Below are 19,724 nucleotides of genomic sequence, written 5' to 3'. Positions count from 1 at the left end.
ACCAAAAGAAAACTTGTATCACAGTCATGGTAATACAGATCATGGGAGAAAAGCTGAGTGGACTACACAATAAACAAGGTTGAGAAAAGCCACATGGGAAAAAGTGAAGTTAGATCTCTACCCCATAATGAATTTCAATGGATAAAATGAAAAGTATAATAAAAATGTGAGTTTTTACTTTTTCATGTAAATAGCAATATATTCAGAATAGAATGATTTAATCAAAGGGCATTAAATATTCTTGAAGAAAACAGTTTGATTTTTGATGAATACCAGAATAAATGTTCCAGCTAGTTGGAACTAAGGTTACAAGGTTATATATGTATAACATAATAAGGTATACACACACACACACACAGACACACACACAGACACACACACACACGATATACCAAAACACAACTATTAACGTATATACAACTCTTATAGTTCTTAGAGATAACAAATTATCTTGGGGAAAAAGGTATTTTATTCAAAAGACAGTCCCCATTTACTAACACAAATATGCTTATTTTAGTCATATCATTTCTCATAACTCTAATAAATAGCCAAACTAAAAACACAGGAAGGAAAAAAAAATCACATAGATAATCACGATCTCCTTTGTGGTGTGCTTCCTTCTTGCCATTACAACTTCCACCCTGGCAACTAAAAATCAGAACTGGAACACTACACAAAGTTTCACTCCTTGCTCTTTTCATTTAATTTATAGAATGAGCATTCTAATAAATCATTTAAATCTCTGAAAATCTGATCTGAATACCTGAAAAGCAATCCATCATATGCTAGGGATTGCTAATCTCTGTAGCATCATCTTTCCTGGTTCACTAAGCTGCAGCCAGGATGATCTCTTCCAGTTCTGTGAGGGGAGGTCTTCCAGACCTCAGGGCCTTTAAACATGCCATTTCTTTTTGTCTGGTACACTGTCCCCTTCCTTTCCTTAATATGCCCACCCAAAAATAAAAATAAGAAATCACTCTCAAAAGATTTCAATACAACCTTTTTCCTTCGTATCACTTATCACAAACTGTAAATATATATTTATTGGTACAATTTCTGAGTATCTATCTCTGAGCAAGTACCATGCCTATTTTCTTCACTGCTTTATCTCTAGTATTTAGTACAGTGCCTGCCCCATAGAAATGAAATACACAATTAAAAAAAATTTTTCTTGTCTAAACCTATTCTTGTCTAATAAACCTTCTTTAAGCATGATGACTTGTAATTTTTCTTTAATTCTGCTAATTGTATAACAAAATTAAGATTTTAATGGTCGGGATAGTTAAAATTCTTGCATTATCTCTAAAAAACAATAATATACAGCTAGCTATCCTCCAAAAAGAGGGCATATGAATTTTTAAAAATTTTATCATCACACTCTAAGATTCTTTTTAGCTTAAAAATTATGTGATTCTAATCCCATTTCATTAACCTGGTAACACTATTATTCTCATTACCATGGACATGTCATACAATTATAGCATTCATAAATGAAACATTAAATACTCAGTTGTAGCTAAACAAAAACAGTATACTTGGGCTTCCCTGGTGGCGCAGTGGTTGAGAGTCCGCCTGCCGATGCAGGGCACACGGGTTCGTGCCCCGGTCCGGGAAGATCCCACATGCCGCAGAGCGGCTGGGCCCGTGAGCCATGGCTGCTGGGCCTGCGCATCCGGAGCCTGTGCTCAGTAACAACGGGAGAGGCCACAACAGTGAGAGGCCCGCGTACTGCAAAAAAAACAACAACCCCCAAAACCAAAAAAACCAGTATACTTGGTGGAGACATGTTAACTGGCTTTAAAACGCTTTCTTAAATAAAATGTAATATTAAATAGGAAGCAAGCTACTATTGTACATCATTAAAATAGCTGTCTATTTAAACACAGGGGTCAGGGCAGTATTCCCATCTTAAACAAACCTGTACATGTGATTGGGGAACTCATGATTGATATAATCCTGAATCCTTGAATTACAGGAATTTTTCAAAACAGCACATCAACCATTAAACGACAGTAATGACGATAACATCATAAGGAGACATTTTAATAGTTTTCTAATACCTCAGAATGTCAGATACACCTATAATTGTAGCAGTAAAGTAGTACAGTATATCACATGCCAATTAATACTTTCTTGCCCTACAGAAAAGTGTCTTTGGTTCTCTAAGTCAATGGGTATATCAAATACACAATATACAATGTGTATAAGCCGACTTTCCTTAAATTCTCCCATTTGTATGTTATTTCTTTATACTTGTGTATTACAGGTATCAAGAATGAACAGTCTGTTTGTATCAAGAATGAACAGCCTGTAATTTCTGAGCCACAGTGAGATTTAATATTCTGAGATATTAAGACAGCATCTCCTCTGGCCTATTGACTAGCAGTCTAACTATTGTTAAAAAATGTTTAAAAGCTTACTAGTAAGAATGAAAGAAATGTAAGAAATAAAGGGATAAAGAGAAAAGAGAGTTTTTACTGGCCTAAATATTCAGAAGGAAGCTTCTCAACTCTCCTTATCTCTCTTCCCATGAGAAAACCCCAAACACCGTATGTACTCCTTTAGAAGACTCAACAAAAAAGTATAAGAAGCTCAAAACAGAATATTAAAGGAAGAAAGATAAAGGTAATCACAAATACTTAATCTTGGAACCCTGAACTCTGATTCAGAGAGGCAAGAATTTAGAGTTCCATATTTACCCTCTGATAAAAAAAGTAAAAAAGAGTTTTTGAGTAAATGTTTCCTAAGATGTTTTGGCATACACACCCCGTACATGCCAGTTTTCTGATTTTCTGGAATTCTAAATAATTTTTCCCTTAACAGTTTTGTAAAGTATCTATTTGCCTTTAAGTTTACACTATTATATGATCTATGAAAAATGTTTTCCAATAACTCATCAAGTCACCAAATAAGGAAGATCAGGCAAGCTGTGAAATAGAAGATTTAGGAGAATCCTCTAATAGAAGAAATTACGAGTTTTTAAAAAAGAAGCCTTTTCTGAATACCCCTCAAACACTAGTTCCGATGGGGAATAAAGAAAAACTAATCTGGTTTTCCAAAAGATAAAAATGGGATGGGGAGACAAAACAGACCAAGGGCTATAGATTTACTTCAAGATCAAGCAGATTTAGTTTTAACTGCCTTAACAATAAAGAAACCTTTAAGACATATTGATGGCCAGAGTTGTCAACATTGTAAGGTTTACTCAAACTCCTTGGAATATGACCTCTTTTTCGCATTACATGCATGCCAATTTCACTGCTGATTGTCAAAAGCCTTTTACTCCTGCTGCTGGTAACATAATATGAGGCTGTTTCAGAAACCAAACTAGAATAAAACATCAGGGTTTCACTCAAGTTTTACAGTTGCTGTAAGACTTAATAAGAAATATGATAGGTGTATACTGTGAGCAGCTAACACTTTACATATTTACAATATCTAAAGGCTACTGAAATGGACTTTCACTATGAAAACATGAGTTCCAACCCAAGTGGACAACAAGTAAGCCAATGCCTACTGGACATCTCCACTCAAATGTTTACCAGCACCTCAAAATCTGTATATTCAAGACTGACCTTACTATCTTTTCAACATCCTGTTCATTCATTTGCTCTCAACTTTTCTGCCCAGAAATGTGGGAGCCTGCCTTCTCACTTTACACATTCAACTGTTAACCAAACCCCATAGTATAACCTCCTTAACATCAATCTCCTAATTCTCCATCCTTACAGCTAAATTATGTTAGTTCAAGTCCCAATTATTTCTTGCACAGACTACTGCTTCATCTCCTACTTTGTCTACATCCAATCAATCTTTTATACCATCACCCCAGTGATGTAATTATTCTGTCACTTCTACTTAAAAACCTTCAACTACACATCTACTGTACAAATTCCTTATTAAGATATAACAGGGTCTTCATGTTCTGCTCTCTTCTACCATTAGAGTCTCATTTCTTACCTTGCTCCACTTTATTCCCTATACAGCTGCAATATTTCATTGCTTTCACTTTCCTGGAATGTTCCATGAACATATATAGCTTTGCTTATGGTATTCTCTCTGCCTGGCATATGCTTACCAACTGGGAGAAAGAATACCATGTCTTTTTAGATCTGGCTTAGGCATTCACTACTTTAAGAAGCCTTTCCTGGGTCTCTAAAGGAGGACTAACATTTATGTCTCATTATGTTCTATGCATACATGTGTCACATCACCTATATCACGCCATAGTCCTTGTTGGTATACATTTCTAGTTATTCAGGTCCTTGACCATTGATGCTGTACCTCACTCGTTACACATTTCCTTATATCTACATACAAGAACATCACTAGAATACCAACATGCTACTTTCTTACTGTTAGCTGGTGTATTTATTTTCTTACTTCAGCAAAACATTTCTAGGTTGTACCATATTGACATGACTGAACAGTCAACAAAAACTTATAAACACTTTTATTCATGTTAAGAACAAGATAATTCATCTACTATAATAATTACATCTTTTTTGCTAAAGAAGAGGGTGACTATATTTGATAATATATTTATTGACCCATCACTTCAGTATTCAGAATTGGTTATGCTTGCCTCCAAGAGTCGAACCACAAAAAACAGTTTTCACCGATGTGAAGGAAAGCCTTTAAATACAACCTTAAAATAGGCCATCTCAACCATTTTAATTTAGAATATTTCTGGGTTATTTTCAAAGCTAACGCTATAATTATGAGATACTTTAAGGTCAATAATATTTTAAAATTAGTAGCTGAAGGGAACCGGAATTGCTACTATATCAAGACTTAGCACCTTGAATAAGTGATGTAATGGCTTAATACCTTCCTCAATATTCTCCCTCCATCTTATCTGTAAAATGGTTACAAATACACGGGGATTTTAGAAGGTTTGTTTTTGCAAAGTGCTTTGAGGGAGAATACATTTAGGGTACTTTTTAGAAGTCCCTAAAACACTACTTCCTATCAGTAGAATTCTGAATTTCTTTTATGATTTGACTGCTTCCTCTCACTCCCTTGGCTAAGAGAACAAACATATCATAGGTTCATAGCATAAACAGTAAGTAATCTTAAGTAAATTATTTAATATATCCATTTACATTCACATACCTGGGAGAATGAGGATTTAGCTTATTTTTACAGGCACACAGGAAAGCAATTCTATAACCTATGCTCCACCTCTGCGTCCAATCTCTGGTTTTGTGGCAAATTTTTATTATTCTAGAGTAGCACTGTCCAAAAGAAATTTCCATGATAATGGAAAGATGTTATACCTGCATTGTGCAATATGGCAGTCACCATGTGACTACTGGGCACTTGAAATGTGAGTGAAGAACTTAATTTTTAATTTAAATTAAAATAGCAAAATGTGGCTACTGGTTACCATTTTGGACAGTGCAGTATAAATGCCACAGTCAACAAAATGGATCAAGTCTGATCTGGTTCCCGTCAAATTGGGCTTGGGTTAGAACCATACTGGGCTAGCCCTCTCCCCACTCAGAAGTCAGGCAATAGCTTTGAGGGGACAACCCCCAGGAGTCTGCAAATTTTTTCTGTCGAAGGCCAGATAGTAAATATTTTAGGCTTTGTGGGCTAGTAGGCCAAACGGTCTCTGTTGCAACTATTCAACTCTGCCATTGTAACACAGAAGTAGCCATACACAATGAATGTGTAAAGGAGCTCGCATGGTTGTGTTCCATTACAACTATTATTTATGAATTAAAAAAATCAGAATTTCATGTAATTATCATGTGTTATGGAATATTATTCTCTTTTAGATTTTTTCAACCATTTAAAAATATAAAAACTGTTCTTAGTTTTTAGGCCATACAAAAACAGTTTGTAGGGCCAAACCACCAGCCTGGTTCGCGAACCTCTGAGATACAAGAAAGGTCAGTGAGCACAGGAAGAGACAGTCAACACTGTTAGTCATCAAGGAAATGCCAACTAAAACCGCAGTAAGGTCTCCCACAAGAATGGCAATACCAAAGGCTGGTGAAGATATGGCTTCCTTGTAACTATTCTACACTGCTGGTGAGAAAGTAAAATGGTACAATCACTTTGGAAAATTGACAGTTTCTTTAAAAAGTTAACCATACCATAGGACCCAGTCATCCTACTCCAAGTACTTAACTCAAGAGAAAAGAAAATGTGTGTCTACACAAAGACTTCCACATGAATACTCATAGTCCCTTTATTCACAGGGACTAAAAACTGGACACCCCCCCCCCGCAAGGGGTGAATGGATACATAAAGGGTGGTACTTCATACCATGGAATACTACTCAGCAATAAAAAGTAACCAACTACTAATACTATGCAACAACCTGAATGAATCTCCAAATCACTGCATTGAGCAAAACAAGTAAAAAACCAGAGTACATAGTAAGTACATTACATAAAATTCTAGGATATACAAACTAATTTACAATGACAAAAAGCAGATCAGGATTGTTGGGGGCTGAGGGTTCAGGGAGGGGTAGACTGCAGTTAGGAGGAAATGTTCTGTATTTTGATTGTGGTGAAACAGTCACAGGTATATATTTGTCAAATTGTACACTTTAAATGGATGCTGTTTACTGTACACATAAAGGTGATTTAAAGAAAGTCTTGATTCCACTGGCAGATTTACTCACAGCAATCTCTGTGAACTGATATATTCACTTTTGTAAGTGCTGTTTAAATTTGAGGAGATGGTAAGGGAGGGATAGATAAGTTACTCTGAAGTCTCACACTATCACAGCGGATGGGATCTGCAGGGCACATTAATAGTAACCTATATCAAAGAGCTTTGAAGGGACAGGTTTTAGGAATTCTGTGAATTGAAATCTTTCCCGTTCACAACATTCTGATCTCCCTGTTTGGAACATGTATTTTAAATTAGACTAAAATGTAAGATTCCAAGAATTAGTAAATAATGCTTTATGTTAAAACAAGCTTTCATTTGTAACGCCTCTGAGATACTGTCCTTATTCAAAAACAACAACAACAAAACAAAACAACAACAACAACGAACCTGTTGCTCAGATTCAATTTGTTTAAAAACATTTGTTATATGCTTACGAAGGCCTGATGAAACTTGCTCAACTCTGGAATGACGTTATCAATTCAAAAATATTAAAAGGAAAGAAAACAAGGTCCCATTTTCTAGCAAGTTTTATTCATTCTTTTAAATTCTAGACTAGTTTTTGACAAGACCTTACAGTGACTTGTCAGATGGGTCAATGACAAGTTAATGATAAAAAAAAAAATCACCCACTAACACAAAATAAATAATATTTTAAATAATTTATGGCTATACATTGGGCAAAACTGGGATGGAGTTTTATTTTTTTAACTGAGTACAGATATGTGAAATGCAAATATGGCTTCCCAGATTCTTTTCAGAGCAAACGGTCTTACAGGTTCCTAGAGTCAAATTAAATGTCATGCTTGACTTTAGACAATGTCCTTTTGGAAGAGAGAAATAAAATACCAAAATTCAGAAGTTAGTGGAGGTGACTCAGTTAAAAAAAAAAAAAAGAGATTTGAAATGATTTGCCAAACTTAGGACACAAGCTTTCAAAACTCTGCAAACAATACTAAATACACTTGGAAAAAATCCTTTAAAAAACCCTGCTTTTCCCATTTCTGACCTTAAATACACCCCATTTAATCATAAACTTGACTGAAATTTTAGGGCATATGTCTAGCATAGCTCTCAATTCTTTCTGAGACTACACACTTCAAATACCATAATTTCTTATCATACAAAATAGAAACGAGATCAGCTTTTGTGACCAACACACATTCATACACTTAAAACTTCTAAAAGGCCACCAGAGCTGTAGGATCACAACTTCCTGATGTAGTACAAGGGATATTCTATTAATCTAATTGTTTTCCAAGGTATTTATAGGAAAGCATTTTGACTGCTTTTCACCTAACTAGTTTCTCTCTAAGAGAGGCTTAAACCCAGGGACTTTTTTTTTTGTTTTGTTTTGTTTTTTTTTTGCGGTACGCGGGCCTCTCACTGTTGTGGCCTCTCCCGTTGTGGAGCACAGGCTCCGGACGCGCAGGCTCAGTGGCCATGGCTCACGGGCCCAGCCGCTCCACAGCATATGGGATCTTCCCAGACAGGGGCACGAACCCATGTCCCCTGCATCGACAGGCGGACTGTCAACCACTGCGCCACCAGGGAAGCCCCAAACCCAGGGACTTTTAAGTGAGAATCATTTTTCAGTCTACAAGCAACATCTGACTAATAATGTTAATTTCTTGGCCCACAGAAAATGTCCTTCACTACTTACTGTCCAACTAAGAGGGCTCTTTACTTATTATTTGGGGTATATCAGAGCTCAGTCTGTGAGATGTGCTACAGACTATTAGTACCCCCACCCCAAAAAAACACCACCTCTGAGAGTTAAGAAATTGGGAGGTGGGGTAGAGGAAGGCATATTTAAGATAGAAGAAATGGAAATAAATATTTTAGGAAATAAATTTTTTAGGAAATAAATATTTTAAAAAATACTATAAAAAAATAAATATTTTAGGAAAATTTATGACAATGTACATATGAATTGAGAACATGTAGTTTACTTGGGAGAGAACGGTAAGGAATGACAACTGGAAATGCCAGCCACAATGCTGGAAGTATAAGAGACTTAAGAGATCACCTAATCCAGGTTCAAGGAGACTAAATGAATTGCCCAGTTAAATGGCATAATACAAATAAAGGGGCTTACCATGGTGCTGGCACATAACAGATGTTCCATAAATGTTGCTGTCACCCTTTCATCTACCCCCAACCAAGGTCCCCCACCAGTAAGTTGTACAATAACCACCACAACAACTGTCACCTAAATCTTCCAACAGTTCTCTGGTCTTCTGGAGACACTAAGTCCTTTCATCAACCTATTTCAAGGAACATTCCATTACTATTATCTCTATGATACCTACCTTATAGACTGGCTGTGAGCATTAAATGAGATCATGTAAAATGGCAAGCAGCTAAAAGTCCAATAAATGCTAGCATGAAGTTTCCAATGCTGCCTTCTCTCAAACACATCTTTTCCATTTATGACGGTAGGAGCATGTGTGTATGTGTGTTTTCGTGTGCGTGCGCACAAACATGTATGAAGGAGTGAAAAGCGAGGGATGCAAATATCAGCTATACTTAAGACCCAATTTTTGACAATTCCCCTCCTTTCCGCAAGATTTTGATATGACTCCTGGGTACCAATCTCATTCCATTGAGAATTCCCTGTCACAGTGAGTCACTATAAGTGTGGGGCGTGAACTCAGATGTACTGGACTGGAGGAAAAAGGTGATGGGAGCAAGAGTCCCTTCATTCAGAGACATGCTGACAAAAACCAATGTCTCACTGCAAATTCACAACTCAACCCAGGCTCGTTATCTCTCCAATTAACATGCAACGCCCCCGAAAATAGGGCATTACATCTTGTACTTTCTTGCATGTGTCTAAGAACAGGCCATCAGATGCTTAATAGTCATTAACTGTTTTTAATCATCCTCAAGAATTCCATATTTAAAAATTCAGCCTGCATGTAACCCTCCAGGAATACATAGTGAGACCGAGAACTAGCCTTTCACACAGGTCAAAAGAGAAAGACTTGTAAATCAGTTTCTCAATAAAATGTGGTAAGCATTTCATCTAAAAAGGAATGTATCTTTAAACTCGAGTTCTAAAGTTCATGAATGGCCTGAAACTGTAGGCAAATCTTTGTGTAGGTATACTTTCCCTCCTTAGAGAGCACACAGCTGCCATTACATTCTAAAAAAATAAAAAAACAAACCAACTCCCCCCACAGCTGAAGGACCACTGCTCTATACAGCTTCTCCCCTGGCTCTGAAGTTTAAGCTCTCATGGACAGGACTTCCTCAGCTGGACTCCTAAAAGCATACTTAAAAATTAAATGGCAGGATAGTACAATAGTTACCCTCAGGCAGAAGGATCTATGGGTAGTTGTTGAGCGGGGGGCACCAGAGGGACTTCTGAGGCATTGAAAATATTGTGGATTTCGGTGTTGGTTAGAAGAGTGTTCATTTTGGTTTTTTTTTTTTTTTTTTTTTTTTTTTTGGCGGCACTGTGCGGTTTGTGGGATCTTAGTTCCCTGACCAGGGATCGAACCTGGTCCCTAGGCAGGAAAAGTGTGGAGTCTTAACCACTGGACCACCAGGAATTCCCAAGAGTGTTCACTTTGTGAAAATTCATCAAGCTGAACAGTTACGAGTTTTGCACCTGTCCGAAGGTATATTTCAATAAGAGGTTAAAAAAAAAAACAGTAACAAAGATGGGTCACTTATACATAGCAGACATCATTACATAATGTAAAACAGAAGTTCTTAAAATTTATGTTCTAGGAAGGGTCCATGTGGTAAAGAGCTGAAACCCCCAGACAACAGCCAGTGAGGCGCTGTGGCCCCTAGCCCATCTGCCTGCAAGCAACTAACTGATGATGCCTGCCAGTGAGCATGTGGGTGAGCTTGGAAACAGGCTCTCCATCCTCAGTCAAGCCTTGAGAAGGACTGCAGGCCTGGCTCACAGCTTGAGGGCAAATCAAAGACCCTGAACTAGAACCATCTAGTTAAGCCACTCCCGGATTCCTGACTCAGAATACCTGTGAGATAATATATGTTTGGTGTTAAAAAAAAAAAAAAAAATGATGCAACATCTAAATACTATCTTCCTTAGTATACTAAAGTGAGCAAAGTGGCCTCAGTAGTTGTACCTACAGAGACATCAGCTTATCGGTTTAAACTGGCAACTTTCCCTTCTCGAAGGGCTGTGGTACAATATTGGTTTCAAAACCCAACTAAGAAAAAAGAAAATACAGCTGGTGGTTATGAATATCAATTTCTGGATCAAATGGAAGTTAATTTATCTGTAAGATACAGACCAGGGATCTTCTTAATGCTCCTTTCTCCTGGCTCCATCTAAATAGAGATTCCATTACAGTAATATATTTTGTTTTATTGCATAAGTGTTTGAATGATACTACATGCATATATACAACCCTTAATTTTTCTGAAGGTTTTTCTCACGAGAGGAAGTAAAACTAAATCAGAATTATCAAGTACATATAAATATGTTCTTTTAAAATACAGACATATTATTTATACAAATCCACAGAAGAGGTAGCTGGGGTGAGTGAGGGGACGTAGCTATTTCATATCATCCAACACAAACGTAGCATGCTTTGAAATCAATGTATTAAGTTCTTGTATCCATTTGCCTTCTGAAGCCTGCCCAACACAGCATTAGAATTTGACACTTCAGCAGTCTGGCTCCAGTATCTTTCTCAGCCTGGAATCCTTTGCAGTGCCCAGCACAGCAAAGGGCCTTGCACACATTAAACTTTATGGTATTAGCTTAACTGAAAGAAAGTTAGAAAAGTAACTGTTTTTTCTTTTTTTCCCATTAAAAATGTTCGAAAGTTGTACAGAATTCTCTTCTCAAAATGAACCACGGGTAGATCCTCTGATGTTTCCTTGCATAGTTTTAAAAGCTAAAAAGACAACTATCTTTTGCTCTAATCAGGCTAAACTTTTGCACTCTGTTAAATTTTAACCTGCCAGTTTAAATGATTCTTCTTGACTCTCTAGAGTTACACTGGTGGTCAATATTTAAACAAATATGACTATCTGAAAATCGTATTTTCTGTTACTACACAGTCATAATATAGAGCCCAGTAAATAATACTGTAAGACTGTGGGTAAGGCCCAGCATAACAACATAATAAATCCAATGAACTCCAGAGTTATCCTTCATTTAATATATTTACATATAATTATATGTTAAATATACTTAATATACAATTATTATATACGCTTTCCTTTTCCTCTCAAGAGCCTGAATACAGCTAGCACTATTAAAGCTAACATCTGATCCTTAATTTTTTCATTACCACTGTACACTAAGCCATCTTCATTTCCTTACAATAAGTAGTCAGCAAGTGGAAATACTGAATCCTCATTATCTTATCTAACTTTAGATATTAAAAAAAAAAGGAAGGAGGAGTGTTCATTTTATGAAGATAAACACATATGAGTTTGATTTTTTTTTTTTTACAGTTAATCACTGCCTCTATGGTGGGTGTTAGAGTCATCTAAGACCAAGAATAAGAAACTCATCACAACAAGGAGATTCTTTCTTACAAGTCTCTCTTCTTAAGAGGCTTGACTATGACACCAACAGAGCTAAAAGACACAAATATTACAATTTTCCCATTACTACCATTTTGTGACTTCCATTAAACACTTATCAGAAGAGATGCTCAGGACTCCAGCCTGAGAATCATATGACACTTGCTTAGTGTCAATAGAAAAAAAACAAAACAAAAAAAACTGCTCACCCTGGTGGTTCAGACAAGCACTAGATACATAATAAGTCAACTATTTAGTATTACTATGAAACTTTCAAATAATCAGTCTTGGACCTTTGATAGGCTCCTTTTTAAACTTCATGTTCCAATAGTGTTTTCAGAAAAATATTCCCCCTCAATGCACTTCAGATTTGTCTTTAATTTTTTCATTTATTTACTCTTTCCACACAGGGGAGAATCTATCTTTTTCTTGGGAAGGTTTTCTGCTACAATAAGGTACCACGTTAAACTTTCCGAGTATCCAATACTAAAAGTAATCTAGTGGTCTAACAAAGAAAAGCAATATGCCCCATTCTATTTAAAGAGTAAAAGCTCTCGCAAACTTACCCTGTTGTTATAAAGACCGCTAATTTAGAGAGTAACATACTACAACTCTCCAAAGTCAAATAAAACAATGGACTGGCATAGTCCTCTTTGTTTTGAAAAATTAATAAATTCTTACTTTGGTAGATTTTTATTTGGGGATGGGTGGGGGAAAAATCCCCTTACTAAAAATAAGGCAGACCCTCCTTTGAGACATAATTGCTATGAAGACTGCTTTGACCCATCTTGACTTTCCTCTAGTGAGGAATGACAACCTTTTTGTTCAAAAGGTAGGAGAGATCACATTAAGAGAAACTTCTTTGCAAGAGATAAAACAGATGTATATTCATAAAAGTACACGGACTTCCTCTGCCTTCCAAAGCATCATTCAGAAAGGCTATCTATTCAAACCATGTTCTGGAATGCTCACAGACACTACTTTTTTTCCCCCAATAGATAAGAGCACGGGACCCAAAGTCAAAAGCCTTTGATCCACTTTAGCCTTACCCTAAGCAAATCTCATATAAGTTCTGTGCTTTGGTTTGTTTCTTCAAAATGACAGAAGTAGTTCTTGCCTATCTACTCCTTTAGAATGGAAGAATTAAAAAAAAAAACACATAAAAAATCCTTCACGCTTCTTAGAAATGGCTGCTATAAAACTCAAGGTGCTCACTATTATTATTACTATCACCTTGTACCAAGTTTTACCGCTACTTCTGAATTAGGCCACGATACTGGCTTTGAAACACAAATCTTGTGGTCTTCCATCTGTGATTACAATTTTTGATATAATTCTGTCCTGATAACTTGTACCTCACACTTCTAAGATTTACTCTACTGATCCCTGGCCTGAGAATTTATTTAGTCCCTTCTCTCCCAAAGAAATTGGTAGAAGTCACACCATCCACCTCCTTGTAGACATAATGTGAGGAATAAGATCATCCTCTTTACTCGAGGAATGATAACTATACAGTATGCAAAATAAGGCGACACTTGTTATCCTCTTTTCTACTTCCCACAATACAAAACCTCTGCTAGAAAATCCAAAGGTTTCTGACAACAGATTTGTAACAATAACTGTCATAAAAATATCAGATCTAAAGCACAGAGAGGAAAAACTTTATCGAGTTTGCAAGAAATAACCCTGAGTCCTACAGCTACTATTAGGTTCGGTATGGGTTGTCCCTTCCTAGGGCCTGTGCCGTGTCTTTGAAGAAAAGTGGCCTGGGCCCAAAGCACGCCTGGGGCAGCCCTGGAGCCCGATCAGGACCCTCCAGAGCAACGTCTGCACCCAACGTTGCATCTCTCGTTTCAGACACACCCCCTCCACCCCGTGTTTCAGAGGAGGTGTGGGCACTCAACTCCTTCACTGGGGATAGGGGCACCGGAGGGAGGGCGGGCCCAGGCCTGAGCACCCATTTTGGAGGACGGGGGAGCTCGGCCCTGCAGGCTGTGCGACCAGCAGTGGGGGAGTGTAGGACGCATCCGTGGGAGGGGGGAGGCGGCCGGAGGGGGGGTCTCTTGTACTCGGGGGCGTGAAGAGGAAGGCGGCGGGAAAGACTCGGTAGAGCGAGGTTTGTCAGTGCGAGGTATTCTTTTTGTTATCTGTTTAGGGCTGGCGGGTGTGATGGGGAAGTTCCCCTCAGGACAGAGTCGGCAAGGGGTCTCCCTCCCCTCCCCGTCTTGGGGGGCACTGAGGACTTGCAAGAGGCCTCCCTCCAGTGGGAGGGCAGTCACTGATAAGCGATGTAGGCTGTGCCAGCTGGGGCGCCGATCCCTGAACCTCCAGTCCAGCGCGAGAGGCGTGGGACGGGGTGGGAGGGGATGGAGGAGGCCCCCGGCCCAGGAGGCGGGAAAGGCCCCAGAGCTCCGGGACGGGCGGCGGCTCCGGAGCCCCGAGTGGCGGCGGCGCGGGCCCGGTGAGCCCCAAGCCGGCCCGAGCCCCTTGGGCCGCGTGCGACCCCACTCCCCACTCTCCGCGGCCGCCCCCTCCCCCGCGGCTCCTCTCACCTGCACATGATCCGCCATTTTGCTCCATTCATGCTCCTCTCCGGCCCCCCTCCCCCCCAGCGCGCACCTCGGCCGGGCCGCCGCCGCCGCCGCCGTCGCCGCTGCGCCTGCGCGCTGGGGGCTCGTCGCGCAGCGCTCGCGGCGTAGCACCGCGCGTCTGCGTAGGCCCGGGCGGCCGGGGCCGCGGTTGGAGAATGCGCAGCGCCGTTGGGACGGCGTAAAGGCGCGGCAACGTCAGCGGCCCGGAGACGCTGCGGGCGGGTGGAGGAAGGAGCGGACCGAGGGGCGCGAGCGGAGGGGGCCGGGGGAACAAAGCTTTGTTTACATGGATTTTAAAGGGGCCGTGCTCGCTCCGGCGGGCGGGCGAGAGCGGTAGCGGGAGTTGGCGCTGCCTTAGCTCATCGGCTTCGCGAGGGCTCCTCGAGGGGCCAGGACCTGTCCCCGCCCAGACCCCTGCACCTGGCGGATTCCTCTCTTCCCGAGTGTCCTCACGACGTGCCCCCGGACGCTCCCTACCGCTCTGCGGCCGCGCCACTGCTGTAACACCACACCCCCAGGGGGGTCTTCCGGTGCGCCCACCGCCCAAAACCCCCGCTTGGGGCGCCGACATTATTCTTTACTTTACACTGCCGACGGTGGCCGAATTTGTTTGTGTCTTTCAGCTCCAGTGGACAGGAGCCACTGCTCTCTGATCCTGGGTTTTACCAGCAATCCAAATCTCCTTGTTTCCATTTCTATCCTTTTCTCCACGATGAACATTCATGGAAGTAGCCGCCAAAGAGTGGTGATGTTGGAAACGTGCAGAAGGCACGGTTCCGATCTTCCCCAATAGGTTGTTATCTTAACCAGCAGTCTAGGCTGCCTCCTGAGAGGGGTCAGAAGCTGGGGGAGGTGGTGGTGGGGAGTGATAAAGGAGTTTTAGGACCCCTGGCTCAGTCTGAGTGGGGAAGCCATCCCTCTGGGTCAGGTCAGATAAGGCTCTGCCTGCTGAGGCCAATTCCAGCCTTTCCCACTAGGAATGATCCGTGTCAGATAATGCCGGATCCCGTTTTCAATTGGATTCCACTCTGGCTTCCAATCATGGCCCCCAGATTAGAGTTTAGCTGGATTCTGAGAGTATTGGTTGTCTGAAGTTTGTATTGACTAGGGGCCACCACGTGCGATGGAACTGATTATAGTAGTGAATGACACACACTTTCTGTTGTGGATCGAGAGGACTGGTACTCAGCATTCATTTCAAGCTTCGTCCTCCTCCGAGTGTGTCTTCCTGATTTGCAGAGGTAGGACACCTAAAAACTACATTACCCAGACTTCCTTGCAGCTAGGGTTCTGTATGCAAGTTCGGCTCTGCCAATTAGATTCACTCAGAGAAGACTTTGGAGGCAGAGCGTTTGACTGTTGCTTTTGGCAGGTCTAGACCCTGAGATGTGGGATTTTTCTGTTTTTGTTTTTCAACAACTTTCCAATGTCCAATCCTTAGCTCCCTGAGGGTAGAGAGCAGGGGTGGTGGGTCAGGTGCTTCCTTGGTATCTTCTTGACGTGATGATTGCCGTGGCAGTCTTCGAATTCCCTACTTGCTTGATTGCGTAGAAATAGCAGCTCCCTGTGGGCCAGGCCCAAATCCACCCCCCACCAAAACCCTTCCCCACACCTGTTTCTCTCCCTCTATCTTCCCTTTCTCAGTAAATGATACCGTCATTCACCCAGTTGCTCAAACTAAAAACCCAGGAGTTGCCCTGATTACTTAGTGTTTCAACAGTCCCCCCCATATCCATTGCAAATCCTGTCGAATCTATATCCGGTACATACCCAAATCTGGCCACTCTTCTTCATCACCACTGCTAGCACCCTGATCCAGGCCACCATCACATTTATCCTGGGCTCTGATAATACAGTCCTTTCTTTCCCTGCTTCCCTTCTTGCCCCATGATAATCCATTTTCCCTATAGCTGCAGAACATCCTTTTAAAATCATAAATCAGTTCACAGCCCTGCTTAAAAATCCTCAAGTGGCCTCCCATTACATTTAGAGTACATTCCAAATCTTTGCTATAGCCCAAGAGGCCATGTGATGGGACCCTCTCTCCGTGTCCCCTCTGGCTCACAATGCTCTGGTCATTCTGCCCTTCTTGCACTTCCTCACATCCAGCTGTACCTGCCTCTGGGCCTTTGCCCTTGAAGGAACTTCTGCCTGGAATGTTCTCCCCTCAGATCTTTAAGTGGCTGGTTCCCTCTTATCACTGATGTCTTAGTTCAGTTGTTATCTCCTCAGAGAAGCTTTTCTCACCGGCTCTATTGAAAGTTGTCCCCGACCCCTTCACTGTCATACTTACAGCATTGATCACTGTCTGTACAAAACTATTTAGTTACATATTTATTCTTTTCATTGTCTGAGTCTTCAACTAGAAAAGAACCACGATGAAAACAGGGATTCTATATATGTCTTGTTTATGCTCTGTCTCTCCTACTTCTGCACAGAGTAGATGCTCAAAAAAAACACAAAAAACCAAAAAACCAAAAACTTTTGAGTTAATTAAATTCTTCCTATCTCAGTCTCATTCTAGGGTGCATTTGGGGTCTTATGAGAACATAAAGAGTTTGAAGTGTTATCACAATGTTAAGTAACATTATTATGTTAATAATGATATACGTAGTGGAGAAAAGGTGAGGACTGGGGATGAAACTCAAGAGACTGGTCCTTCCTCCCCATGGTCAGGAGCCACTGGGGTGGGAGGAGGCAGGGATGGAATCTTTCATGAACCCCGCTCACGTTTTTTCTGTGCTCAGTCCTCCATCCTTCTCAGGACCCCCCCAGCTCCTTGCCCATTCTATACCTTCTTTCCTGTTGTGTGTCCAGAGCTGCCCCTTGAGTAGCTGCACCTCCCCGTTCATCCTCGCGGCGGGGGGGGGGGGGGTGTTGCCTAATCTCCAGACATGTCCAAGGAATCAGTCTCTTCTGCTCCTTCCTTTCTTGCCCCCAAAGACAAGCCCAGAAGCCCTTTTGTGTTAAAGATTTAGTTGCTAATCACTGGTGAGGATAGTAACAAAAAGTTGCCAAGTTCCTGCAGCTGTGATCTCTTGATCTGTATGGTTCCTAACTCCCGCTGAGAGAAACCTTTGTAAAGGAAAGCGTCCTGGTGGCGAATACTGAGGCACAAATGAGGTGCGTGTCCCTTTCTTTCCAATAAGAGCCATGAGGAGCCAAGGGGCACCCCACCCCCACCCAGACCTCAGTATAAACCACTGGGACCCTTTCCTCTTTGCTGCTTTCTCTCCTTATCATTGGTGCCTGGGTAACCTAAGGGCCTCTGGTTCTCTGCCCTTCTGCTGTGTCTTGGAGCTATCTCTTCTGGGTCCCTGCTCACAGGATTTGCCTGTGGCCAGACAGAAAGTTACTGGGGTTAGTACTTCCTCTGTGGGGTTCCCACAAGTCCTGCTAGGAAAAGTGGGTGTTGCTCTGAGTTCACTCCTGCTGCAGACAACAGCCACGGGAAGAGAAATTTTCTAGCTCCCACGGGCAAGGGATGGCATGCAGGGTGTCTGAAATTCCTGGGGCTCAGGCCTCCAGGTTTAAATAGTTTCCAAGTAATCTGGCAAGCTCGGGTGCCCCCCTGTGGCTCTGAGTGGAATGTGTCCAATCGACTTCGCGGGGAGGTGATCAGAGAACGTGGTGGGGGGAACATCCTCTGTTGTCTTGCTCCTCAAACTCAGGTCTGGTCCATCCACCAGCAGCATCAGCATCTCAGGTCTCACTCCACACCTACTGCATCAGAATCTGCACTCTTAACAAGATTTGCACATTGAAGTTTGAAAGGCACTGCTCTTGCAGCCCCCAGGATGGCCCTAAGAAAAAAAAAGAAAAGCTCTTCTTTTCTCACTCCATAAGGAGATGCTGAGTCCACCACACACCATGCAGCCCCCAGGTAATGTTGCCTCCCCTAAGGGACCAGAGAAATGGAATAGGCCACCCATTTCCATACTCCTAACCACTTCCCAAGGAGCTTTTCCTGCACCGACATCCTTGGTTCCCCCTTGGTCTGTGGATTCACCTGTTCAAATCCAGGCAGCTGGGCTGAGTGCCGTGAGCTTTACGTGACTCAGTCCTCTCCTCCTAGAACTCATAACATTTATCTTTTAGAGCTGTTTTGGTAAAGCACATGGCATGTACAGCAGAAGGTCTGAGCGGTGTACTGTTCTGCTCTCCTTCCTAAGGCAACCGAACCCCTGTGGTAGAGGAAATGGCTCAGTTACATAAGCACCCATTATGGGGTTACCCCAAGAGTGCTGGTCTAGTTCTCTGGTTCCCCCAACATTTCTGCACCATGCCTCCTTCAGATTGCTTCTCTAAACCATCTGGATCTAAGTTAAATATTCTCTGGGGAGCTTAGATTTCCCCAAAGCAATGTATCTTCTTGCATGGAGTCTGGATCCCACTCAGGGGTCAGCAATAAAAAGACTGTTGAATTAAAGATCAGGTGCTCCGGTACTTCCTTCTCTGCTCCTGTGACCTCAGGAGGGTTGCAAACAGGTGTGTTCATACTTGCCCTTCCTTCTTTCAGGGTTACATAGGGTGCCTGGAGACAGTGTGTGCCTGGAAACTTTGGTAACTGTGAAGCACTTTTGATCATTGTAAAGCTTTTTTTTTTAAAATATAAGAATTGCTACTGTAACTTAAAAAGCTAACCTTCAGATGGAACTCCAGTGTCTTTATAAAGCTCTCAAAGGCTGGAAAGAAGGTGAACTCCGACAGTTGAGATGTGCTCAGGGAGCATAGCATGTTTCAGTGTGGGAATGTTCATGTTTCTAGAAGCTCAAGGAGGTGGTGTAAGTGTGTGTCATTGTGGGGGACAGGGAGTGCTCCCCACAGACTGAAACTGTTGCAGTAGAGTGTGTGAAAGTGGCGAGGCTCATGTGTCCAGTGTGTGTGAGTGTGGCTCAGCTCCTACTGAGTTGAGAGACCTGGGTTCTGGTTTGGTGGCCTTGAACCCATCCCTCAGACCTTCCTGAGCCTGTCTCCTCATTT

This window comes from Delphinus delphis, chromosome 6 (genome assembly GCF_949987515.2).
Source record: "Delphinus delphis chromosome 6, mDelDel1.2, whole genome shotgun sequence".
Taxonomy (NCBI): domain Eukaryota; kingdom Metazoa; phylum Chordata; class Mammalia; order Artiodactyla; family Delphinidae; genus Delphinus; species Delphinus delphis.
This window is presented reverse-complemented; position numbering follows the sequence as displayed.